Here is a 12135-nt window from a genome sequence, read left to right on the forward strand (position 1 = left end):
GAGTAGTTTATCAGGGAAATCTTCCTGGAAAAGGTGACTTTTAGGCCCAATACTTTATCCCTCACTCATTACCATCCCCCACTAATACTCCTATTAATCCCACAGAATAGCTGTGGCCATCATAGAAACTAATAATACTTGATGATAACACTGACTATATTCTGGATATTTATTTGGTGCCAAAATACAATCTTGAGTAATTTACATGCATTATTTTATTTAACCTCCACAAAACTCAGGATATCAGGATTATTATCATCCTATTTCATAGATGGTGAAACTGAGACTCAGAGACATTAATTTTTCCAAGGTGATATAGCTGGAATGTGGCAAAACAAGATTGATACCCCATATGTTTGACTACAAAGGCTGTGCTCTTAACATATTTTCTGATGATGACACATGGCAGACACTCAAAAAATGCTTGCTTAATGCCAAACCAAAGGAGGCAACAGTGCTTTTAGAGCTTTCTTCCAGATTTGAAGCCATGCAAGTGGCAGCCAAAACAAATTCCTGTTAATTAACATGCTTGTTATGACAGGTAGTCTCAGTCCTGGATCTCTCTAGGTTTATCTCTGTAGGTTTATTCATTCATTGAAAACAAAATTATTTGATTGAGAATGTACATGTGGTATATTGTTCTAAGTGCTGAGGATACAGCAATGAACAATTCAAGCAAGGTTTCTACTTTCATGAAGTTACAAATATGTTGGGGGGAGAGAAGGGAGGCTATATTAAAACCAAGATTGTCACCTATCATAGTAAGTCAAAACATAATTGTAAAGTATTAAAAGGTAGCAATATACATGTTATTTAAAGAAAATATACAGGTAAATACCAAAAGAAATAGCTATTTTATGTAGTAGCTACTGAAGAGTGGAGTGGATCTTTGGGTGTACGTGTCAGTGTTTTGTTATAAGCTTTTAAGAATTATTGACTTTTAAACTACACACACGTTTTACTTTGTTAAAACAAAACATACTACAAAGCTACCATTCACCAAACCAGGAAGGGCCTTTGAGGGATAGAGAGAGATACTACAATTGTATCATGTATCTTTAAGTTTATTCACAGCCTAGAAATCATCATAGAAACTAACCTTTCCTTTAAATTTTATACCCTAAAATTTCAGCAGACATACTGTCTATTTAATAAATAATATTAGGGTGGGCATGGTGGCTCACACTTGTAATTCCAGCACTTTGGGAGTCCGAGATAGGACGAATGCTTAAGGCCAGGAGCTTGCAACCAGCCTGGGCAACACAGCAAGACCCTGTCATAAATAAATAAATCAATGTTTTGCAGCCAATAATCATAGTTTTAAATTAGTTGGAAAAATCTGTAGAGTCATAAAGCACATGTTTGCTCACTATTTGGAGTACCAAAACAAGAAAATGGTATGTTCACAAAGACCCAGGCTCAAAGAATTCTTAACTAGTTAAAATCACCAACTATCAATAGATTTAAATTCAATGATTACAGAGAAAGGTTAGAAAAGTATAGGTAGGAATAATAAAACCATACTTATATGAGATAAAGAACTGGCAAAATATTCAGACTGACTACTAAAGATTCTGGATTACTTAGAAATGACCAAAATAGACTAAAATCAAAATCGAACTTAACCATTTTATTTTATTTTTTTTTACAAATTGTATACAAAATCATAACATGATGGGGAAACTGCTCATGGTAAATGTGACAATTATGTAAGGCTTGGTTTGCATCTGATTCTTACACTGATGTGCTACCTGCTCTGAACTGTTCTCTTAGCCACTACCAGGAGAATATCTATAAGTCTTTCCCTTCCTCCCTTCCTTCCTTCCTTCCTTCCTTCCTTCCTTCCTTCCTTCCTTTCTCTCTCTCTCTCTCTCTCTCTCTCTCTCTCTCTCTCTCTTTCTTTCTAGATGAAGTCTTGCTCTGTCACCCAGGCTGGAGTGCAGTGGCACAATCGCGGCTCACTGCAACCTCTGCCTCCCAATTTCCAAGGATTATCCTGCCTCAGCCTCCCGAGTAGCTGGGATTCCAGGTACACACAACCACACCCAGCTAATTTTGTATTTTTAGTAGAGATGGGGTTTCACCATGTTGGCCAGGCTGGTCTCAAACTCCTGACTTCGTGATCTGCCCGCCTCAGCCTCCCAAAGTGCTGGGATTACAAGTGTGAACCACTGTGCCTGGCCAAGTTTTTCTACTTTTATTACTAGTACCTACTACTATTTTTCTGATTCTTCTGTCTCCAAAACCTCACTGCCATTCTTTTCTATAGTACTTCTTTTTTCTCTCTCTTTTCTTTTTCCTTTTGTTTTTTTGAGAGAGGGTCTCACTCTATCACTCAAGTTGGAATGTGGAGGCTCACTGCAGCCTCCACCTGCCAGGCTCAAGCAATCTTCCCACCTCAGCCTCCTCAGTAGCTGGGACTACAGGCGCATATCACCTGGCTAATTTTTTTACAAATTTTTTGCAAAGATGGGGTCCCACTGTGTTGCCCTATCTGTTCTCGAACTCCTGGGCTCAAACAATCCTCCCACTTCAGCTTCCCAAAGTGCTGCAATTACAGGCATGTAATCAGCCTCTTTTCTACAAAAATATTCAATTGCAGTACTTGATTTAAGGAGACTGTAGAAAATTTGGGGAAAAGTTCCAAGATATTGACACTTTGGTAAATAATTCTTAAGAGAAAAACCAAAAGAGCTTGATTTATTAAGTCAGAAGTGAGATAAGGAACATAAGGACTTTTTCTTGTTTGTATCCAGACCAATAACAACAACAAAAAACATAGATCTATGAGCAGCTGACATGAAATTTGTGGTGACTAATTAATTTTTAATTAATAAACTTGTGCTGCCTTGTTCATCTACTAATTTCCAGGTTCCCAATGGCTTACTAATAAATTAGTCCTAATGAAATCAAACAAATCTAAAAGGAACCAGTGCTTCTCTCTCCTAGGATTATCTCCATGTTTCTAAAGACAGACTAATACCAGAAGGTTACTTCCAAGATTTAATCTGTACCAACCAGTCTAAATATTACTGGTTTTCAAGCATTTGATTTCCCCGCACAAAGAGCATGTACTTTCTTACCACTGACTTGGCACTAAACTCCATCTTCAAATTTAGCTATGCAGTCTTGACTTTGAACTAGACAGGGGATTTCCATGTTTTCCCCATCTTCATTTTAATAAAATGCCTCAATTTTCTTCAGTAGTACTTTAAAAAATGCAGGCTCTGTCTCTAAGAAATGAAAGACTAGAGTGTTGTAGTTTCATAGAAATTTAAATTTAAAGTTTCATATATTATAGGCACCATTCATAAAACTACATATGAAAATTTAGAACTTAAATTAAGCATAAATATTTATCAAAGAGACAGGAGTACAGGCAAGAAACACATACAGCTAAGGATATGGTAGCTTGAATTAGGATCGTGGTAGTGGAAATGAAAATTGAAAACATTCGGTAAGTGTTTCAGAAGTAGATGGATAATAGTGGGGATGGTGGGAGATGATGGATGGCAATAGAGGAGGCAAGAATGATTTCTAAGTTTTTAGCTCAAGTGACTTGGGGGACAGAGTGCCATTTACTGGAATATGTAGGCTAGAGTACAGGTCTGAGAAAATAACCCTTTCAATTTTGTAGACATTTTACTTTTGAGAAGCCTAGTAGACTTCCAAATGAAGATGTCAAATAAGACGTTAGATATATGACTTTGGGGTTGTGGGGTGAGGTCAGGGCTACAGATGTTGATTTGGGGATCATAGGCATAGAGACAGTATGTAAAGTCATAGTCCCTGATGAAATAAGAGTGTAAAAAAAAAAAAAGAGAGAGAGAACTGGGGCTAAGGAGCTAACCCTCATACATGTCACAGTTTAGAGGTTTTACAAAAAGAAGACAGAAAATGAAACTAAAAAGATGTTAATAGAGAGGAGGAACACCAAGAGCATGAAAGATGAAACAGAGACCAAGAAAAGAAACTAACAAATGTCGCTGAGAGATGAGTCAAGCGAGGAAAGAAAATGACCTCTTATTTGGTTACATGAAGGTCAATAGGTCTTCAATGACCTCAAGAACCTTGACATGAGTCCACGGAGTTGTGGGGAGAAAAGCCTGAATGGAAGGTGAAGAAGTGAAAACTATGTCTGTAGTCAACTCTTTCAAGAAATTTTGTTGGAAAGGAGGCCCAGAAGTGGTATGACTGTGAGAGGGGAGGATGAGGTCAAGGGGTTTGCTCTGTCATTGCTGTTGTTTTTACTCCTTTTTACTTTGGAAACTTAACCTACAAACGACCAGAGAATTACATAAAGTACCCTCATGTACTCATCACCCAGCTTCAACAATGATCAACTTTTTAGTTTGTTTCACCTATTGCCCCATTAAAATTGTTTTATTAAGGTAAATTTACATAGGTAAAATTCACTGTTTTGGGTGCATAGTTCTGAGTGTGTATAACTGTATACAGCCATATAACCACCACTTAAATCAAGACATAGAACAGTTCAATCACCCCCAAATGGTGCTTCCTGCCCCTTTGTAGTCATCTTCCTTTCACTCATAGCTCCTGAGTCCTCATCTAGCTCTTCTAGACTCTAGACCTCCATATTTGACTCCCTGCTGGATAGCTCCACTTGTATGTCTCATAGAAATGTCAGATTCACTATGTTTAAAACTAAATTATTGGAAATGAAAAGACAAACTACAGACTGGTATAAAAAATACTTGCAAAACATAGCTTCAACAAAGAGCATATATCAAACAAATACCTTATTATTGAGCTACTATGATTCAATAATAAGACAAACCACTCAATTTTTTAAATGAGCAAAAGATTTAAACAGATACTTTACCAAAAAGATATACAGATGGCAAATAAACACATGAAAAGATGCTGGACATTATTAGTCATTATGGAAGTGCAAATCAAACCACAATAAGATAGCACTGCATACCCACTAGAACGGTTAAAATTAAAAAGCTGGACCATATCATGTCTTGGTAAGGATGTAGAGCAACTGAAGCTCTCCCATATACTGCTGGTGGTAATGTAAAATGATATCATCACTTTGGAAAATGGTTTGTCAGTTTCTTTAAAAGTTAAACATATACCTAACCACATAATTTTGCTATCCCACTCATAGATACTTACCCAAGCTATAAATGAAAGCATGCCCAAGAGAAGGAAAAATATCATCTGTACACACAAAGACTTGTACACTTATGTTCCTAGCAACTTTATTTGTAATAGTCTAAATTAAAAACAACCCAAATGTCCATCAACAAGTGAATGAATAAAAATATTTGGTATATCTATACAATGGAATATTACTTAGCAATAAAAGGAAGTGAACTATTGATACACAACAAGGATAGATTCAAAATAATTATGCTGAATGGGAGAAGCCAAACAAAAAGGAGTAATTCATATAGTAGTCCATTCATGTCAAATTCTAGAAAATCCAAACTAATATCCAGTGACAGAAAGCAGATCAATGATTCCCTGAGATGACAGGGCACGGATGGAGGGATGGATTATAAAGGAACACCAGGAAGTTTTTGAAGGAGATGGAAATGTTTATTATGTTGACCATGGTAATGGTTTCATGGCGTACAAACATGTTAAAACCCATTAGATTTTACATTTTAAATGTGAGCTTCTCATTATATATCAATTAGGTGTCATGAAACTATAAATAAAACTTAAATTATTTATCCTTCCCTTAAACTTGCTCATCCTTTGCTATTGCTTCTGTGAATGCCTGCACCCTCTGCTCAACCACCCAAGTCAGAACATTGAAGTCATCCAACTCCTCTCTTTGACACTCACCCTCCCATTCAGTACTTATGTCCTATTCACCTGAGCTATTTTCATACAGAGGTGTAAAAAAACTCTGCTCACCCTAAAGCATGTTTCAGAGAAAATCCCAGAATCCAGAATATATGGGCTTTAAGACGATAAAACCATAGGTAGAAAGGTTAACAGTGAAGAGTACGTTTTTCTCTTAGCAGCCCTATCCCCTACACTTGAAAACTTTTCCTGAGTAAAAGCTTGGGATGATGATCCAATAAGCCTGAACTTCCTGTGACCCTTTAGAGAGAGAAACGTGTCCTGTGTGCTGCCAGGTCGCTAGGAGGAATAAGGGACTTGAGATTTTAGGAAGCCAAGTTCGTATACAGAAGGCACTGCTCTTAGTGGAAAACTGTACTAAAGTTGCTTTCATCCTAGTGTGCACATTATTTGAATCACCATTTGGAGAAAGCAACCCTTAATATTAATAGGTTTTGGATGGGAACACAATGCTTAATTAGGAGGAAACAAAGCAAGTAAATTGCTCAAAAAAAAGTGGAAATAATAGACATGGGAAACCCAGGGAATATAGAAAATAAACATATATAGGAGAACTTGAAAAGAAAAAATAAAATGAATGAGAGAAAATAGACCAAACCACTAAAACCAACCCAATGTGACAAGGAGGAAATGCAGTAAAGTACTAAAATATATATATATATACATACACACAAATGAAGTGATGCATAGTTTTTATTGCTTTCCTCTATATGCAGTTTTCCTGCCAAAATATTAAACACATGCAATCATGATTTACATGCTGTGTATAAAACCAAACAAAATATACACAGCCTTCGAATAAATGTTCATTGTATTTTACTTATAATTAGTGATGTCCCATGATAGAGGTACCTGGAATATCATATCTAAATACTTTTTTATTCAACCTGAGAAAGCATAAATTTTAAAAGATGAAAAAATAGAAAAAAATTAAAAACGTAAATACTTTTTGAAAGCATGACATGACAAATATTCTTTGACATATGTAATCGCAGCACTTTGGGAGGCCAAGGTGGGTGGATCATCTGAGGTCAGGAGTTCGCGACCAGCCTGACCAACATGGAGAAACCCCGTCTCTACTGAAAAATACAAAATTAGCCGGATGTGGTGGCTCACGCCTGTAATTTCAGCTACTCGGGAGGCTGAGGCAGGAGAATCGTTTGAACCCTGGAGGCGGAGGTTGTGGTGAACTGAGATAGTGCCATTACACTCCGACCTGGGCAACAAGAGTGAAACTCCGTCTCAAAAAGAAAAAAAAATAGAATAGATATCAGTATTACTCATATAAGCCTATGACTTAAAATTTGTATTTTATTTCTGGGACATTTTCAAATACTGTCCTTAATGTACCTCTTAATGCATGATGGTAGGGAAATACAAGCTGTTTGAGAATTAATTATAAGAAATTGGAGGGAGTGGGTTATATGGAGTGCTGCCTATTTTTAGCTCCTCAACCCTAACACTACACATCTGATATTTTAAAATGAAGATCAAATACAGTTCTCTTGGATGCCCGCCCTCAGCTCCTGCCTCACATGCAATCATTTTAGCCACAGCTCTGCTCTCAGTGTGTCTTTGCATGACAGTTTTTTTCTTCCTGTTTTTAAGCATTGCTGACTTACACTGTCTCTCTGGACCCCTCTAGGCATATTGTGGTCCAGCCTTTAGCTCATGGGCCCTTTAATTATGCCATGTGCAGGAAGCAGGTTGGAAAGGATGGCAACTGTAGACATATCTGCCAACAGATGAGTGAAAATGTGCCTTCACTTGCCTTATGCGCTGGGAATATCTCTGACAGAAAAGAAAAAATATATATCTACATATATATATGACCTCTGTCTTGCTGTCAGGGTAGTGAAATCCATTGTGATCTGCTGTGTAGATGTCAGCTCCACTATTTTCTAGTGCCTGGAGGCAGATTTAAGTTGAATACTCAAATGCAACCCAAAAATCCTCTCTCTGAAATCTAAGTGAAATGCACCTATTTTTTTCCTTGCTCCATTTATCAAGATTATCTGGAAATTTTCAACTACTTCTATTTATATATTCATTTTCTGTATTTTATCACTTTGAAGTTTCTCCTAATCACCAGGCAATGGCTCAACATATTACTGTTGCTTGAACAGTCACTTCTAGCAAGATAATGTTGTCACATTAATGATCCTGTGACCTTTAGGAATAAGAAATATATAAACACCAACTGTTTCCATTAGAAACGGTGGTTCCTTCCACCATAAAGGAAAATATAATGGTCACATATTGACTGCAGAGTAACGGAAATCCCATTCCAAGCTTAAAGAAAAACTTCCCTGCATTTGTGGCTATAATACCTGAAGTTATCATCTGTTGAATTTTTCCATAAAATCCTCTCTGACTGCCGTGGACTAACTAGCATGCTTTCTGAAAATAAATTTGTATAATTTCCAGTAAATGTGGTAGATGGAGCTGACAAGTTCAGGCCACTTTCCCACTAAAAACACCTAAAATTGTGGGATAAAATAAAGCAAACTGATTTACTTACTAGAGTTGAACTCAAACTAAAGAAAGGAAATTTTCCAGGAGCTGGGAAAGAAGCAGGCACCAAAACCTAAAATGGCAAGAACAGAAGTGTTGGGAATACACAGCCAACAGACCCAGGCGTGGGCCTTCGGGGCTTGAGGTTAATATTTTAATGTCTTTAGAGGAACAGAAGAATTGAGGCTTCAGCTATTCAGAGGCGAGGCATGGGAACAGCATTATTTTTTGCCATCTGTGAGGTAGGACCCTGGCCAGCTCCTCCCGTAAGCCCGAGAGTGCATCTCCTGGGCACTGGGCGAAGAGAATCACCTGTGAATTGTCACTAAACCTGAGCCTTTGTCTGTGGTATCTAAGCTGTGATACCAGCACGATATAGGATTTAACAAAACTGGTCCAGAACAGACAAGAATCCTAGATTCTCTGCAGAGGAAGACATAAAGGAAACATAGCTCAAATGAGGCTTCCACAGAAAACTCGATCACAGCTGAGTTCACAGTAAAGTATTACCCTTACGGAAGGAAATAAACTGCTGTGAGGAAGAGCGGGGCATGCAGATCCAGGAACTGAGGTAATAGAACAATCAAAAAAGGTCTATACAGTAAATATGATTATAATGCTTAAATAGATTTTAAGGGTAATATGGAAAGCAATCAGCTAACACTTTCCCCTGCAATGAACTAGGATAGGATGAATAGGGGCGGTCACAGACACACTAGCTGGTGCAATGTCCCAGGCATTGGGAGAGATGAGGGAAGTGATTATTAAAAGGACTGTGGAATTTAGTGGCTGTTGCTAAGTACCACTGATTGAAGGATGAAAGAAAATGACAGACTCAGATTTATTAACCAAGAGATGAAAGCAAAGTGTGAGAATTAGGGGGCTTCTTAACAGGTTTTAAAGAGACTCTAATCTCCTGCAGTCAGAGGGCAGAGGACAACCAAAAGATGGGCACAAGGCTTAATCAGATGAATGGCAGAACTTCAGAGAAGACTGAATTCTCAGCCTAGGTCCGTCTCCTATGTCAAAGTCAGGGTCCCCATGGGGAATGAGAGGGATCCTGAGAGCTGGGATGAGATATTTGGGTAGATTCAAATGAGAACCTTAGATCTCCAGTTTCTTCTGAAACTTCTGGAGCTGACAAAAAAAGTCCCCCTTCACTACTTTCCTGAAAACTATTTAGAGGCATCAAATGAAGCAGGAGCTTGACCTCCAGGATCTGCTGTTTCCATGGCCACCACCTTCATACTTAGGATCAAATCTCAGCATAACCAAAATGCAGGAAGAGAGCCTGCTAAGGGAGGAGAGAGATGATGTCAAGATTGCTGTAGGACCTGGCTAACAAGAAAAACAGGAATGGGGGTGGTTTGGCAAGAGTGAGGAGGACATGCAAGGAGAGGATTCTCTGGGTACCAGATCAAGGTGAGTGAAACCTCAAGTTAAATAAGGGGGAGTTTACTGATATGAGGACACTCTGCCATAATCTTTAACAAAATTTAACATCCTCCCAAGGGCCCTAGGTGACAGTTTTAATACTCTGCTTAGATTCTTCTTAAAATCTTAGAAAAAGTGATAGCTTACATTCAACAAAGTTGAGATGTGATTACTGTAGTGGCAAACTGTGGAGAAAGGGATCAAAAGGCTCAGAGAAGAAGACATGCTAGAATGGGTCTAATCTTACTGGCTGACCACTATGGGGTCAGTCCTGCCTGGAGGACAGTCTAGTTTCCAAGGTAAGAAAGAGTGCACTGGTGAGGGAACACCAAAATCACTGAAAAGCTCAAGATGCATGTTCTTTGTAGATGACATTGGAAAACAGAAGATGCCAATTCATATCTCAGCTCCCTGAAAGCATTGGAAGCAGTGGTATCCCAGAGGAGCAAAGGCCAAATGGCAACATCTAACCATCAAACATAAGATGGGCGTCACTTCAATAACAGACAGCAAGGATGCAATGGCAGCATAGATCCACAGGGGTCTATGAAGATAGCTCAAGGAACCTGGTGTTCTTAGGGCAACACAGATGGGCAACTAACAAAGGTATACTTAAAAGAGATCAAGAATATGGGAGGCCGAGGCAGGAGGATCACTTGAGCTCAGGAGTTCGAGACTAGTCTGGGAAACATGGTAAAACCCCATCTCTACCAAAAATATTTTTTTAAAAAATTAGCCAGGCATGGTGGCATGCCTGTAGTCCCAGCTACTCGGGAGACTGAGGCATGAGAATCACTTGAACCCAGGAGGCAGAGGTTGCAGTTAGCCAAGATTGTGCCACTGCACTCTAGCCTGGGCAACAGAGCAAGGAGAAGGACTCCATCTCAAAAAAAAAAAGAAAAAGAATGAGAGAGAGAGATTAAGAATAGAGGAGCAGAGCTCTCTCCTCCCACTGCCCAAGATGCCAAAAGGAAAGAAGGCCAAGGGAAAGAAGGTGGCTCCGGCCCCTGCTGTCGTGAAAAAGCAGGAGGCCAAGAAAGTGGTGAATCCCCTGTTTGAGAAAAGACCTAAGAATTTTGGCATTGGACAGGACATCCAGTCCAAAAGAGACCTCACCCGCTTTGTGAAATGGCCTCGCTATATCAGGTTGCAGTGGCAGAGAACCATCCTCTATAAGCGGCTGAAAGTGCCTCCTGCTATTAACCAGTTCACACAGGCCCTGGACCGCCAAACAGCTGCTCAGCTGCTTAAGCTGGCCCACAAATACAGACCAGAGACAAAGCAAGAGAAGAAGCAAAGGCTGTTGGCTCGGGTCAAGAAGAAAGCTGCTGGCAAAGGGGACGTCCCCACTAAGAGACCACCTGTCCTTCGAGCAGGAGTTAACACCGTCACCACCTTGGTGGAGAACAAGAAAGCTCAGCTGGTGGTGATTGCACACAATGTGGATCCCATTGAGCTGGTTGTCTTCTTGCCTGCCCTATGTCATAAAATGGGGGTCCCTTACTGCATTATCAAGGGGAAGGCAAGACTGGGACATCTAGACCACAGGAAGACCTGCACCACTGTCGCCTTCACACCAGTGAACTCGGAAGACAAAGGTGCTTTGGCTAAGCTGGTGGAAGCTATCAGGACCAATTACAACAACAGATACGATGAGATCCGCCGTCACTGGGGCGGCAATGTCTTGGGTCCCAAGTCTTTGGCTCGTATCGCCAAGCTCGAAAAGGCAGAGGCTAAAGAACTTGCCACTAAACTGGGTTAAATGTACACCGTTGAGTTTTCTGTACATAAAAACAATTAAAATACAAATTTTCCTTAAAAAAAAAAAAAGAATAGAGGAGCAGAAGCCTGGGGTCAGCAAGCCCAATGGAGAAACATGATCTCCTGCTCAGTGCCCAGGCCAGAACTGGTTCTCTAACCAGAACCCACTGACTAAAGGAGAAGCTGAGTCTCCAAGAAGTTGGGCTCTGCACCACCATGGCAAGAATATACTGTATTGATTCTCCCAGTCTTTCCCAAGACATCCTATGGTTGCTTGCTCAGATAAACATATATTAGGGGAAGGGAACGACTCAAAGTACCACCATGGCCCTCCCATTGGAGTAGTGGTAAATGGTGGTTAGATAGTCAATGGAGTTCTCACCTAGTGCCATCTCACAGCAGGTTTCACACATGCACAGACCCATCTCATGGTCGTTTCCTTGGTTCCTAAATGCGTATTTGGAGTAGGCATACTTAGGAGTTGCAGAAAGCTCACATTTGTTTTTCTGACTTATAACATAAGAACTTGAAGTAGGAAAAGCCAAGTAGATGCCCTTGAAACTGTTTTCTGACCAAGACAGAAAA

General features: G+C 39.6%; 1 pseudogene; it reads left to right on the forward strand.

The window, feature by feature from the left end:
* The first annotated feature begins 10748 nt into the window (after positions 1 to 10748).
* LOC108539498 (60S ribosomal protein L7a pseudogene) lies at positions 10749 to 11551 on the forward strand (annotated as a pseudogene).
* The last annotated feature ends 584 nt before the right edge of the window (positions 11552 to 12135 follow it).

The sequence above is a fragment of the Rhinopithecus bieti genome, unplaced genomic scaffold (assembly GCF_001698545.2).
Source record: "Rhinopithecus bieti isolate Rb0 unplaced genomic scaffold, ASM169854v2 scaffold_18053, whole genome shotgun sequence".
NCBI classification, from domain to species: domain Eukaryota; kingdom Metazoa; phylum Chordata; class Mammalia; order Primates; family Cercopithecidae; genus Rhinopithecus; species Rhinopithecus bieti.